The 15197-nt window shown below is 36.9% G+C and overlaps 1 long non-coding RNA gene across 1 annotated transcript; it reads right to left on the bottom strand.

The window, feature by feature from the left end:
* Positions 1-1931: 1931 nt before the first annotated feature.
* LOC311433982 lies at positions 1932-11034 on the bottom strand. Its single transcript, XR_014691166.1, has 6 exons — positions 10802-11034; positions 7841-7907; positions 5789-5967; positions 4836-5004; positions 3732-3843; positions 1932-2191 (listed from the first exon to the last, which is right to left on the bottom strand). It is a non-coding gene; the product is annotated as an uncharacterized lncRNA (long non-coding RNA).
* Between the last annotated feature and the right edge of the window lie 4163 nt (positions 11035-15197).

Below are 15197 nucleotides of genomic sequence, written 5' to 3'. Positions count from 1 at the left end.
TGCTGTGCCGCAGAGCAATGCTCGACCCTTTTGATCTCTGATATTAGGGATAATGAATGTGTAGGCACCTTCAGCTTCCTCGGCATTGCCAGGCAACCCAGGGGATCCTGCTCCACAGCAGACTGCAGGACTGGTGTGACTGCTGCTCATCCCATTCACACGGTGATAAGTAGCACGCTGTGATTGTCTCAACTGGAGACAGTTGAGACTGGAGGCAGGCAGGATTTTTAAAACTGCTGGAAGAATTTGAGTAGAAAGCAAAGGTGCTTCTTTTGCAATCGTAACATTATTAAAGGAGGGGAATAGATAAGAAACACCTCACTTCAAACTTTTTTTTCTTGGATGCTGAAACTTCCTTTGGTAGTTATTCTGGTAATCTTAACTTTATCGCTTATGAAAGTCTTTTATGGTTCTAATAGGAAATTTTGGTGACTGTGTTATCCTTGCAAAGCTGGGGAAGTTACAGTTGTGCTTTCTCCCTCTTGAAAGAGGCTGTACTTCATTTATGCAGGGCACCACCACACCAACAGGTTAATGCTATGCACCTGAAGCCTTTCTGTACTCTAACAGCTAGTTCCTTGCTAAAAACTCAAACATTGGTTTGAAAAGGCACTTACTATTTCTACACATAAAAGCTTTCTAAAAACCTTAAGAGGAAACTTCACCCCAAACTGACTTTTTACCTTAACTACACTTTCCTTCACAGGTATAACTGTACTTCTAAAAATGCTGTTAAGACACATTACGAAGGAAAGTCTTTACTTTTATACAGATGTCTTGAACAGCAATATGTCATAATTGCAAGTGAGTTGCATGCAGTCTTCCTTGGACTTTTGCATGTCCTGTTGGAGGAATATATGATTGTGCTTAATGCTAGTGTTTTCTTGAGGCATGTGATGGTTCCTTCTTTCCTCTGCCACCTTGTCTTCTGTCAGTGGGGCTTCAAGCCACCCAAGTTCCCCCATGAGAAAAAGAGAGCTGGGCTCTGGCTGCACAGCTCCAGAGTGCTGTGGGAACAAAGAGGCAGGCCTGCTGGCAGGGAGGGTGGGAAGGCAGCCAGCACAGGCAGGAGAAGGGCAAGAAGGTGGGGGAAGGGGCACGGGTGGCGAGGGGAAGGAGAGCAAAGAGAGGGGAAGCCTGGTAGGGGAAACTCCTTTGTTCAGAGGGAAGAACAAAGGGGATGGGGAGAAGATGGAAGTGGCGTACCTTTCAGCTTAGAAGAAATTCAGTACTCATATCCACTCCCAGTCTGCGGCCACGAAGGGATAACATAGATGCACAGAGAGGACTGATTAACATATGCAAAGAAATAAGCTTCTTTTTTTCCTGGTTGTGTCAAATAAAATTGACTTTTTTTTTTTTTTTTTTTTCTCCCTTCTTTTTTTTTGCCACTTAATTCATTTTGGAAAAAAACAAGCAGTTATGAAAATGTACATCTGAAAATCTAGTGTGGTAATGGTAGAGGACTTGGTACTGACTTGGACTGATCTCATCACATTGATCCAAATATATGTTTTTTTTAGCAGTTTACAAGTACTGGTTTCTCTTAGACAAGGCTGACTGCTGCAAAGAAAACTAACCTCATCCTTGGCAATCTGAGTTTCTTGTAAAACTAAAGCTTAGATCTGAGATCTGTGATGTTTCCTTCTCTACTTCTCCTGAGGTACAAGAGATTTATCAGGAAGAAGCCTGCTTTAATGTCAAAGCTCTTGTACTGTTAGTAACTGCTTTGGTTTAGGTTAAAAACTTGTGGAAACCAGAAATGCTAAATGTTCACAGGAAATAAATATCTTTAGTTGTGAGGAAGAACATATAAAATATCAAAAACATACTTCCCTTTTCTGAGTTAGCTAATATTAATCCTTTACTGTAGGATTGAATGTTTTCCTCCTAGCAATATTACCACAGAGTAGTCAGCATTTCAATGTAATCTGCACTACAATGCCCTATGTTAATGCAGACAGATACTTCAAAAACAGAACAACATGTTAATGGTCCCTCCCATATAACTCTTCGGCCTAACAATTAGTAGCCACTTTTATTAGCAGTTAAGTGCAGAAATATACCATTTTAAAATGTTACAACCTTTGTTCTTGATTTTAGGTGACTTCAACAAAATGTGTCTCTACTAATCCCTTTTGAAATCTTGCATGTCTGTTGTAAACAGCATTTTTTTCTCCCAGCTTGTCACCTATAAGGCAAAGAAACAAGGCACCTTATTTTAGTAAAACTGCTATTTTCTTTTCAAGGTTCATTTTAAGATACGAGTAAAGGCTGCAAAGTTTCTTTACGGCACGGATGTTGTTTTGTCAGTTATCTGTACTTGAAACACTGATAATGGTAGTTGGAAATAAATTTTATCTTGATGTGATTGGGTTTAAACTCTGAATTTTCAGTTTAAAAATTGGATTAAACTCTTCAACTCATTGATCAATCCTGGAAAAAAAGGGCTCAAAAGAGAGCGCTACTTATCAACTTCAGCAAGATTCTTCCTATGACTCATTTATCAAAATAACCAAACTTTTGCAAAGAGCACTGGCCAATCCTATTTTTGTTGTTTTGTGAAGTGTCATCACTGACTTCACCTTTGAAATATTTACCATTTTAATTGCTTCTGTTTAAAGACATGTTATTTGTATTGTGTTCTGTAGAAGATATACAAAATCAGCGGCCATTTCTGGAGGTAAGAAATTATAATTAATGGTAAATATGCTCCAAAGTCTTACTCACTTAGCTGTATCCAGTAACATGGTTTTGTAATACCTGCTGTAGGGCTTCTCTTCCAACAGTTTGAGGGGCTGGAGATGCGTGGGGAGGGGCAGGGGAACAAGGAGGGGAGTAAAACTTGCTGGCACTTTGACTTCATCCATATTTAAACAAACTGAAAGTTGGCCAATTAGTTCTCAGGAATCAAGAAGGCAGCCTATGTATGTATATAAAAAATATGGGCAGGGGTTGAGGTACCTATATAAATCTTATGGGTTTACACATTTCCTTCTTGGTTTCATTACAACTCCTAGCTCTCAGTGAACATTTCCACTTGAAAACAATAATCATGATCCATCTATGAGTTGTTGTTTTTGTTTTGTTTTGTTTTGTTTTCCCTTCTCTGACCCTTTTTTTTTTTTTTTTTTTTTTTTTTAAAGTGTTCTTATCTCTTTCTTTGGAAGAGTCCAGTTCTCTCACACGGCTGAGTAGTGTCTTGCCTATGCTACATGTATCTCTGATATATTTATTTCTATAAGCAGTTATTGACAGTATAAGATAGCCCACTTATTTTGAACTACAAAGTCTTTCGTAAAATGAAACTGCAAAGAGTTTTCTTCAACATACCAAGAATACAAGCAAACTTCTGAGTTCAAATAAGCTTATTATATTGTTTCATTGGAAGCTTAATTTATTTTTTCATGTTTGATTTTGTTGCTTGTACGTAGTAGTATACGGAAGATCTTAAACTGAAAAACATTTGCAACTTAGTTGCATCACAGAATCAAGAAACTTTCTCGTTTTGTGATTTTCAGTACTTTAAGTGCATTAGCTCAAACTGAGAAATTCTTGTTTCATTATACCAGTATAAGCTTTCAGTTGCAGTAATACCGACCACTCTGAAAAGTTAATTTGCAAGTTTGTTACAGAAAAGGAAGATAAAATAGCAGCAAAAATTCTTATCTTCATGCAAAGCCAGGATGATCACTAATACTGAGACTTCTAAGTATTTATATTGTCTGTACCTGATGTAGCTTTTAGAGAATACTTTAAAGACCATTTTTAGCTTCCACATCCTTTTCCAGTTTGGGAGATTTCTTCTTTAGCAGTGTAATTTGTAACTCTTGATTTAGCTTCCTGAAGTTAAAAAACAAACACAAGTTCACCATTGTATTGGAGAGTTAAGTCATGTACATTAATAGAATTAGTCCTGAACAAGAGATTTATCATTATCATCATTTTTTAGTTATATTAGCTTCTTAAAAATACTTCAGTATTTTGCTACTTATTTAAGTAGGGAGAAAAATGCCGTATTTGCAGTAAGTATTTTCATAGAAAGTAAGGATTTTCATAGAACTCAATTAATTTGAACTGGAAAATAGATTTTAAATCTGTTTCTAAGTCAAATCTGAGTCCTAATATTTCCATTTATTGAATCAGTCTAAATGTCTGGAGCCAAGTACAACACCTGCCCTGCTTGTGAGCCAGATTCCACAAGGATGGGAGCTCATTCCCAGGGGGGCTCCCTGGGCTGGACTGTGTATTTGCATAGATGCCAGGATTGCTCCCCTCTGGTAATGCTCTGGAGATTTCACGAATAGGTGCAGCATGGGAGAGTGGTTTGTTGTGGGCATCTGGCAGAGGTATTCTCTAGTAAGTGAGTTACTGTTCTGATAAATCAGAGGGGCATGGTAAGAATAAAGATTAATACCAAACTGACCCAGAACACTTTGTGTCATTCCAGCAAGCTGAAATAACACATTTTGAGCTAAGAACATCAGTGTTTTCACTGAGGGCTTCTTAAATCAAAACACATCTTTGCTATTGCCAGAATAAGTCATGGGGAGATTGCACAAATTTTGAAACATTTTCTCCTTTCTGAACAAAGGCAAAATATTATAGAACTCCTTTTGGTCCTTCCAAAGGGAGCAATCTCATTTTTAATCAGACCTAATTCTAAGCAGACACCTAACACTATCTTTGAAGGAAAAGGTATTAATTCAGTTTGGGTGAGACTATACACAGAAAATACAGTTGGGGACTCTATGTGTTGCTGTGTTTGGACCAGAGTGCAAGGTCAAACCCAAATCTCTTCTCATTTAATCAGAAATTACACAAAGCCTCCAAACCTGGTACAACAAACTGATGCTCCCAGATTTATGGAACTGAAGGTGATGATGTAGAATAAATGAGAACCATCATATCAGCACTGGATGCTTCAGGGCTACCTCTTCAAGAGTTAGAGGCACAGCAATTGTTTCATATGAAATTAATGCACTGGATTTCTGATGCTCTGGACTGCAAGATACACCAAAAAACTATTCTTAAAAATCTTACTATAAACAATGAATTTAATGGACCTAATTTTAATGTCCACTCTATAGTGCTGTGTGTACAAAACAATGATATTAGATATCTATTTTCTAATGTAACTTATTTCTGTCTCTTCATTTAACTAGCTCATTTCTTTACATTAGTACAATATCACACATTCTCTCCCTCAACTGAAGCTACTAGTAAAATGTTACTTCAGAATAACTAAACAAATTTGTCTAAAAAGGAGCTGTGAAAATCGTATTTGCATGCATTTCTGCATTCAAAGAAATCTAAACCAGTTTCTTTTATGGGTACCAAAGTTGGCACAAATGGCACACATCACTGGAAGGTAAATATGTTTGAAGAAATCTGGCTTCAAAATAACAAAGTTATGGACTTTTCAAAACATGCATCCTGGCTTGCACAGCAGGTTTTTCTCAACTTCAGAAGCAAACACCAGGATGTGATGTTCTGAATATTCACTTTCAGTATATCTGAAAGCTCACACCTACTTGTATTTGAATGTGTGATTACTTTAAGAACTACATTGTTCGTAACCACAGTTACAAAAAGGTGTTTGGATATCTTATTATTTATAATAAATCTGGTTTCTGCTTTCAGTCTGCATGAGAGAACATAGGCATTTTACTCAGAAGAACTATTATTACTCCTGTAGAAATAAACTTTAGATAGAACTTCCTGCAAGAATGACTGTGGTCTATAAAATAGGCTGATTCAAATCATTATGCAGAGAAAATGTACTCACATTTCAGTAGCTCTGTTATTCTCATTTCTCAACTCATCAAAAACTTTGCACACTTTGCAAGGAAGACTTCTTGCAATGCTGTTCCAGCTGCTTCCTTCTGGATAAAACTGGAAAAATGTTTTCCTCTGTCTCTCAGCGGCACCAGGTCATTTCTATTCTCTTGGAAATAAATAATTCACCTTGGGACAGCAGAAACACATAATTGTTTTAGATAACGAAAAACATTGCCACACTTCCACAAGAGAAGGATACTGCATATGGCTAGAAAACATCAAATAACAATTAACAATGTACTCAGAATTGAATGCATCATTACCTCCAGCTTTGGATAACATCTATTAGTTAACTAGAGCTATCCACCACCTGTGAGCCTAGGTACTGGTTTTACACTGGAATTTTTGAATGAAGAAGTACATTTCTGACAGTTACTATGGTGAGATTCATGCCTAACTCAGAATTGATTCCTCGTGAGTAACAGGGTGGGTAAGTGAGAAGACTGCAGAAGGACTTGCCCAGCATAAATGTTCTGCTGCAATGCCTGTCCTTCCCCAGAAACTACAGGAGATGAGACACTTAATGTAGATACTTAAAAATAGGTAAGGTAATTCCTATCTAAATTAACCACTGTTCTGAGTGGGTTTGCTTTAGTAGAGTAACACTTGGAGCTAATACCTATACATTGCTTATTAAGCACACAACATAAAAGAAGTAATCAGAGGAAACATGCAGGGGAATCTTGTGAAAGACCAGTGTTTAAGGGCTTTGGTTTTTAAGAGCCATACATCCATGAATTCAGCAAGGATGTCCCATAATCTGAGATTACCAGAACCAATTCTTGGGTTTTGCTGGTTTTGATACTTTTCAGTAAAATTATATCTAACAGAGAGAAATATGTATTTAGTTATAAATTGATTTTCTTTTATTGCTTAAAATAATGGTTCCTATTTTAATCAAATGTCTATCATTCATATAGAAAAAAAAAAAAGAAAAAAACGATGTTCATTTTGAACAAAATGGGTCTTTACTTTCAGATTTTCCCTTTGGTTTTTATGCATTTCATTAGTAGTAAATAATCAGCATTTCCTTTTGTGGTAAACCATACAAATCAGAGCTTACTCCTGGTCTTACTACAGTTATAGATTCATACATGCAAGCTGGTGTTCTCTTAGGAAATTAAGCCTTACTTTAAGTTTATTATTTTTTCAAAGGCACAGGACCCACAGCTCGTATCTTGCTACCCGGGATCCTGATAGCATTTGCTTGGAAGCCTTATCTCTGCACATTAGATATCAGTAGATATAAATCCCCACAGCTTTAGAGCCTAGAAGATCTTAAAAAAAAAAAAAAAAAAAAAAAAAAAAGACTGATATTTTTTTTCCTGGTTAATACTTGAGAATACAATATTTCTATGTAGGGTAACAAAAACGTATTACTTTGTGCTTTTGGTGGATTTCATTTAATTTTTATCTGCAAAACGGAGACAAGGATGACACTATTGAATAGTGGCACAACCTCCTGATTTGGCCATAGTTACAATGTAGAGAACAGTACTCATGCAGAACAGGGAGCTGCTGAAAACAGATGTGAACTCCTGCCCCTCCAGTATTCTGTGCAGATATACCAGAAGCGCAATTTTTCAAAGAATCTTTTAAAATAAACCTTCTGGTTAGTTTTAGTTCTCAAGAGCCAGAGGACATTCAGGCTGCAGTCCTCACCTGCCCCCAAACTGCCACTCAGTATTACCAGATTTCTGCTGTGTCAGTCCTGAGCTCAACATTATGGCAATTATACCAAACTGCACAACAGATTAAAAGGATTAATTCCTGTGTGCAAACAATCTGCCTCTGATATCTAGCACCCATCTGTCTGTCTGCTACAAGCTTTCACTATGAAGCAACTTGTTTTAGTTGCCCCCACACACATACTTGCATGTGTCTCCTGTCCCCCGCCCTAAAGCAATACTTGGGAAAGGTTCTATAGTTCTTATGTCACCTTGTAAACCCTCCATTAAAAAACAAAACATAGAAGAAAACTCATCATTTGATTACTAACCAGATTGTGGACACTGACATGGAAATTATTTTCAACAGCTGCAAACTGGTTGTTTCACTTCAGCCACCTGTTCCAAATGAAATATATTTGGAGAATAACAATAAAGTTCATCAGTCTTAAAAATATAAAGAAGGCACTAGTACTATTGCCAAATCACTGTCCATTATGCATTACAGCATCCCTGGGATCTGACTGTGGAACTATCTTGAAGAACTGCACCTCTGCACACACTGCCAGGAATGGTTCTCTATCAGTGTTACAAGTGGTCTGCTGCATTTCTGGAGGACTGGGGCTCTTGTACCATGAAACCAAATACTTCATCAGAGCTCAAGTATGGAAACAGTTCCCCCTCTCCCTCTTCAGGGAATAATACAACAATCAGGTATAAATTTTAAACAACTTAGATTCCTAAAGTTGCTCATCATCTTAAGGAGACAACAGTACTGTCAGGAAAGCCATTTGTATTTTTAAGTGTTTGTTAGAAGTTTTAGAAAGGTGTTTGCCAGGAGGTCCATCAGCTTCCTAATGACGAGTCTGGTTCCATGAGGAGAAGACTGTTTTAGTCACAATAAATGCAGGTTATCACTTGGATCCTCCAAGTTCACGGTCCTAGATCAATATGCATTACATTTCTATTGTATTGCTCTGGTAATTGAAAAGAAGGACTTTGAGATGGGAATACAATGATCTAATCAATATAACTGGGATTTTCTTTAAGTGTTAATGTGGTCTTCTCTCTCTAAGACATCTGAGTCAAACAGAAACATCTTCATTCATGCAACACAGAACATGAAACAGCAAATTTACAACACTGCTTTGCTAAAAATTGTTGTCATATGTAGGAAAATAAAGCTGAAGTTTAATCAGCTTTTTATGTACATACTGGTTTGTCTCTTTCTTCTGTTGAGTACATGGTTAACATGGGAGCAGTACAGTCAGCTTATTTAATGACCAGAGGTTTGTGAATTTATTTTTTTCCATCATTTGGGTATTCACTGATTAACAACCATGAATACAACCTTGCCATCATTTTTTCAAATGGAAAAACCACAAGAAATGCTTGCAAACAAGTGTGAATATGACATCCTCTAAAATTTGATACTCTGGCCAAGTCATCGAGTTTTTAACTTTGCTTTTATATATGAATTCAGTTGCTTTCTTGTCTCCTGAAGGAAACACATCTAGTACAAAAAATAATAACATAAAAAATCTGTTTTGTTTCTAATGAGTCATTACATGACTTGAGGACCAACTGTAAGCTAAGGCCACAGGAGTTAGACTTTAAAGGACTTCAGGAATCTTAACACAGGATCCATTTTTAATATGTAATTAGCTGATGTTAACACAGCACCTTCTGTTCTGTCTTCCACTAGAGCAAGCCTAATGCAACTGGCAGAATTGTGTAGTAACACAAGCAGAACTGAACCCAGACCACACGCTTGGGGGGCTGCTCAGCAGTACGCTAAAGGCAACTGATTACAGTATCATTTGCAATAGTATTTGTGTCCTGCAGGTAGTGGTAGGCAAGAGGTGATACTGAATAAAACTATTGGATTGGAATAGCAAATTAAATCAGACACAATAGTGTAGCCTGATGTCATCTTTGGAAATAATCCATAAAAACAATAGGTTGGTGTATCCAAAATAATGTTGAAGAAGAACTGACTTGACATACTACAGCTCTGACCCTTCAATAAGCCTGCACCTACCAGGAGTCTTAAAGGCTTCAGTGACTTGTTTATGCAGAATTCCTTGCAAAGCCTGATAAAAATAAGCCTTTGCTACAGAGAGGGAAAGTGCTGCTTAGCTTTCATCTGGAACCTGTATCCTCAGGACTGTTTAAAGTTGCATTCCATACGTAACACAGCATAACCACATGTAGCACCTACAGATTTAAATATACACAGAACTAGTTCCATGAACAATTGTCCAGACTTCGATATGACTGCTCATAGGTACAGCATCTTTGCATGAGTGAGATTTAAATAGAAAATGCTCCCACATCTGCTTACTGAAATATTTCTCCCTTCACCTTTGAATCCAAATTAAAACAACCTTTGAAAGGGTTGCTAAAAGTCTTCCACTCTTGCCTAAATTATTTTACTTTTTGCAGTAACAGAGCGTGGCCATTGTTAGTAGAAAATCACACTTTTTCATAATTTTGTCCTTCAAGCATCTGAATAGACACCAAGGTGGGGACGATCAGGACTCGTGGGAAATATGGAGTTAATGTAACCCAGGTTTGCTGCCATGAATAGGAAATAGCTTAACCCTGCAGTCAATTTGCCTAATTGATTAGAAGCCTGATTGCATCCCTGAAGGGCTAGATGCCCTGAAGGGATATGCATGCACAGAGGCAGCAAGCTTACAAGGCAGCTTACCAGAAAGGGAACCTCCAGTGCTCCCAGAACACGGGCTGCAAAATCATTTTTCACTGACCGATTTGGGAACAGAGCTCATCTCTCCCCAGGGTGTTCCCAAGCACAAAACTAGCTTGTAGACTTGGAGAGGGAGACCACAAAAGAAATCTAAGTGCTACCTTCTACACATTGCTAACAAGCCCAGCTGGCACAGAAACCAGCCAGTGTGTGAGGACACTCAGCCCCCTGTGGTGAGGCTCTCCAGCAGAAGAAATGTTGTTTTGCCCACCCAAACATCCCCATCTGTAAACAGTAAACCACAGAGCACGGTTCAGTTCTTTAGTTTTTTCTTCTCTTTCATTTCTCAAGAGTAAACCAAAATGCTTTGATTGACACAAATCCTAATGCTTGACAAGCTTCCCCTTGAGTCTGAAACAACCCTAGTGGCTCTGTAGTTCCCTAATCAGCTTAGTAAAGTTGACTTGTGAAGCCCAGTGGCAGGAAGTAGTTTATAGTACAGTAACTCAGCCCATTGTCTGGGCTTTTTCAGCTTGGCTTCATTACTATTACCATGATAAAGACCAGGGTATTTTTTTTCTACTTCCCTTTTGCCCCTTCAAGTCTCTACTTGCTCTTGACTTTTCTGAATTTCACTTTGATAGTTTGACACCTTGGTTGTTCTCCCAGACAGATATAATTACAAGAGTTCAAATAAACTTTTTTTTTTTTTTTTTTTTTTTTTTTTCCCAGTAGTGGTGTTTTTTCTGTTTTTGAGGGAATGAGTGTGCACGTTGGTAACAGAGATGAAGATTTGCCGAGAGAACTCACTTCCTCCTGAGTTTGGTGTGGTCTTTTCTGCAATTCAGAGAGACAAGAAAGCTGCAGCTGTGGGACATAATCCAATATTTGGATTATCATGAAATAGGAAGAGTCTAAGTTAAGTGAGCCCAACAGGATAAGTAGGGATTGCAACCTGTCTACTGTGTTTCAGTGTACAGTGGGCCGCCTTCATCTAATCAAATCTTGCAGCTCTTAACTTTAGGAAGAATTTGACAACGATTTAAATTTAAAGAGGAAGAAAACCTTTGTGAAGGCTCATTCAAAGTATCACACAGTGAAAAAGCATGGTGGCTTACACTCTCTATCTACTCATTCAGTGCTGATTTGAAAGAAAACCACTTTTTTTTTTTTTTTTCTTTTTCGTCTTTTTTATTTTTCCCTGTCATTTGCTGGAATTCCTGTGCAGTCCCCAAACCAAACATAACTTGGTCACCTTCACTTGTAGGACTTAGTGATTCCATGTTGCTTGGGCTGAAAGGTACCAAAAGAATAATAAATGTATTTCTGTGGTCCCACACAAAAAGTAATCTCTCTGATCAGACATCACAGAATTCTGTTCCACTTTCCTGAGAGTGAAAAATGAGTCATAATATCAGTTATGCTTCACCTGAGAGTAGCTTAAAGAGATTCCCCTTTATGTCACTACAAAAAAAAGGCAGTCAGCTGGTAACAGCAACAGAGTCATCACCCAATCTCTAATTCAGAGTAAACAGGAAAACTATGGTGGGGATGAGACTTTTACTCTGGTGACATTCATAAATCCCTGGGAACTATGACACATGGGAAAGTGACCCTAGATTCAATGGAAGAATTATTTCTCTCATCTCCAACATCTAGTTCTGTTACTAGACATAATACTACATTATTAGGAAATTGGGTTGTATTTCTACAGAAAGGTGGATCTCGTTGCTTTTCATCCTATTACTTCCCAATTCCTTATTTTTTTCTAGGCCATCATTCCTTGCACATGCATACATTTCACCATTGTAGCTCCTGATTTAGTATTATAAGGATTACTAATAGGACCAGTAGACAGTTTTAGTCCTTTGACAAAGTATATTACTTTATATTCCTCATATATTAATCTTATAGTGAGTCCATGATATATTACACAGTGACCTCAGTGAGTGAATAGCGGATGCATTTATTAAACCTGTGAATGACACCAAGTGGGAAGAGACTACCAGGAAGCTGGGCATTGAATTCAAAGTGATTCTGACAAACTGGAAGAAGTGGCAGGCTATCCCAAGACAAATGCAAGATAGTGCACATGGGCAAGACTGATCCACTATATGAAGATGCAAAACAGATGACTAGATAGCGAACTCTACAGAAAAGAAAGCTGCAGAAGGCTGCAAGAATAGCAAAGCCAAACACTGGAAGAGTAACTAAAAGTCTGAGCCCAGCCTGGAAATCATGAAACATTACCCTTCTATTACATGCTGCATTACTGCTTCAAGGGGAGTACTGCGTCCAGTTGTGTGTGAGGCATTTCAAGACAGATACAGAACAGTTGAAAAGAGCAATGAAGATGAACAGAGGTCTAGAAAAGAGGGCTTAGCTTAGAAAGAGTGAAGGCAGTATGGTACTGCAATACCGCAAACCTGCAGAAATGAAGTTATAGTTTATCTATTTATTTTGTTATTCCAAGGGGAAAAATACAAAAAGAAATAGGTTTAAGCTGTAAGGAGGGAGGAAGGTTCAGATTCCAGATTAAGAACTATATTTTAATTTTAAGGAGTGGGGGCTCTAAGTCAATGTTTGACAGGAATACCAGGACCCCAAAAAGTTAGATAAACATCTGTCAGAAGTTAGTAGGTGTTATCTGGCTGCACTGGGCAGGGGAATGGACTAGATTATCTTTTCATGTACTTTCCAATTCTGATCCCAATAAACTAGTAAGCCTAAAAAAATGCTGTTAATATTTGCAGTTAATATCTTCTGAAGCCCTCATCCCTTCTATTCTACCATCCTCTACAAAAAGCTGTCGTGTGTTTATACTCTATTATATTATGATATCAGCATTTTCTCTTTATGCTAAGTAAATAATGCATCAACCAATGAACACTAGATAGAATTTTAAAGACCATTAGTCTACAGAATTTTTCTGATTTCTGAAAACATCATGAAGTTTACTTAGTCACTGATCTTAAAATAAATTTTAAAAATAGCATCAGTCCTATGTCGTGAGATGTATCATCTAGAAGGATACATCTGTCTGCATGTTCTTTTATGCTTTTCTGTTAACTTATAAATCCAGAGACAGAAAAACAAACATAAATGAACACACAAATATTATACTCTATTAAAAATAGATTAAGTAAAAATAAATATTGTAGACTAATTTACATCTATTTAAAAAAATACTATTTTTTCTCTGATATACAGAATTATGTATTTCAACTACAGCTTAAAAACATGAGTTAAAACAGTCTCTAAAATTTTCTGTTTAAAAACATCACATGAAGAAACATTAAAAAAAAAAAAAAAGACTTTCAAGTATTTTTTAATTTATACCAACCAGCTGTGTATAACACAACACAGTTTGGTGCTCTCTTTCCCATTCTTCAAAGTTTTTAAAACACCCTGCTACAGCAGACCTGATTCAACTCCTGGCTAAAGCTGAAACATTTCTACTGGATGCCAATATCCAATGTGACTTTTTCCTTTCTTTCTGTTTCTTTTTTTTTTTTCTCTTCCCCTCTCTTTCAAGCAGGGGAAGAGACCCAGGCAGACTACTACAGTTACAAACCACAATAAAAATTCACATCATTGACACTGCACCCTTGGACTTTACTGTGAGATCACTCTGCACTTTACAGCAGGACAGTAGCAGGACAATAGATCATTTTGTTGCCTTTTTTTTTTTTCCCTTTGTTCTGAAAGATTTTTTGTAACTCCAGTATCTTCCAAAATAAATTTCCCAAAGCTTGAACAACATTCACTGAATGTAATCAGGAATTGAATGCATTTTCTTTTATTCACCTCATACAACTTCTCAGCCTGGCATGTAGCTCATTCTGTTCTGAATTTTTAGAGTGTTATTTATTATTAAAATTATCAGTTAGGATATCTTTTGCATCTGCTTTTTTGGAGGACCTTTTTGGAGACACTTCAAAATACATTTGGCTTCCTTTTTTTTCTTTCTGGTTTCTGTCTTCCATTTGGAGTACTGACTACACATGTAGTAGAATGCCTTTGCCAAATTTGTAGCATACGAAACATAAGATGTTTTCAACATATAGATCTCAACACCTAGTGCAAAGCATCACTATCATTGCACAGGCAAGAACATGCAAATAATTTGAATCCTCCTTACAAGAAAATCTTGATTTAATATCAACAACTATACATCCCTATATGGGCACGTGTAGATTTTCTTATGTTTAAAGCATGTTTATTTGTAAGCATTTCAGTCCTCAGAAAGGTCCATCTTAGAAAAAACACTGCTATGTATTAGGACCTAACCCTAACGTAAAATATGAAAGTAAAATGTACTTACTCTTGATTTATTGTCTTATAAATTAAATGCATGTAGTTCTTACATAGAAGACAACTACAGTTTGTATTTTCCCTTTATCCATTTCCCTAAACACACATTAATGTTAATAAAAAGTACTAAGAACATACTAGTTCAAAATGAACTTTTTGCCTCTTGAAGACAGGAAAGTTTGATTCCTAAGTGACTTCAATTCTTTTGCATGACCCCTCAGATTAGGCTTTCAGTTACAGTAAAGAAAAACAAAAGTGACTTTCCCAGAGATAGCATGGATATTGACCAAAAGTTAACTCTACATACATTTATAAAAAATAAAAATAAATAAATAAAAAATAAACAAACAAACAAAAAGTTCTACGCATGTAACTAGGTGCATTATGAGTGCTATGGGCACGGGAATTACAAGTTTTCTGGCTAGAGTGTGATCAAAATCCTAACTTTTAAACACTGTGTTCATGCCATTTTTTCATACTTGAAAAATGAAGAATTTAGCTTTAGTTTACACATTCCCAAATGGAATAAGCTCTTTTCCCTGATGTTTATGCTAGCATGTTAAACTTAGCCCCCCCCCCCCCCAAAAAAAATACAAAATAATTAAAAAGATAAAATAATAGTCATGTACAAACGAAGCCACACATTTAGCTTACAGTATTACCAT

This window comes from Aythya ferina (genome assembly GCF_964211825.1).
Source record: "Aythya ferina genome assembly, chromosome: 3".
In the NCBI taxonomy this organism is placed as follows: domain Eukaryota; kingdom Metazoa; phylum Chordata; class Aves; order Anseriformes; family Anatidae; genus Aythya; species Aythya ferina.
The sequence above is the reverse complement of the archived record's forward strand: the minus strand, read 5'-3'. Positions and strand labels throughout refer to the sequence as shown.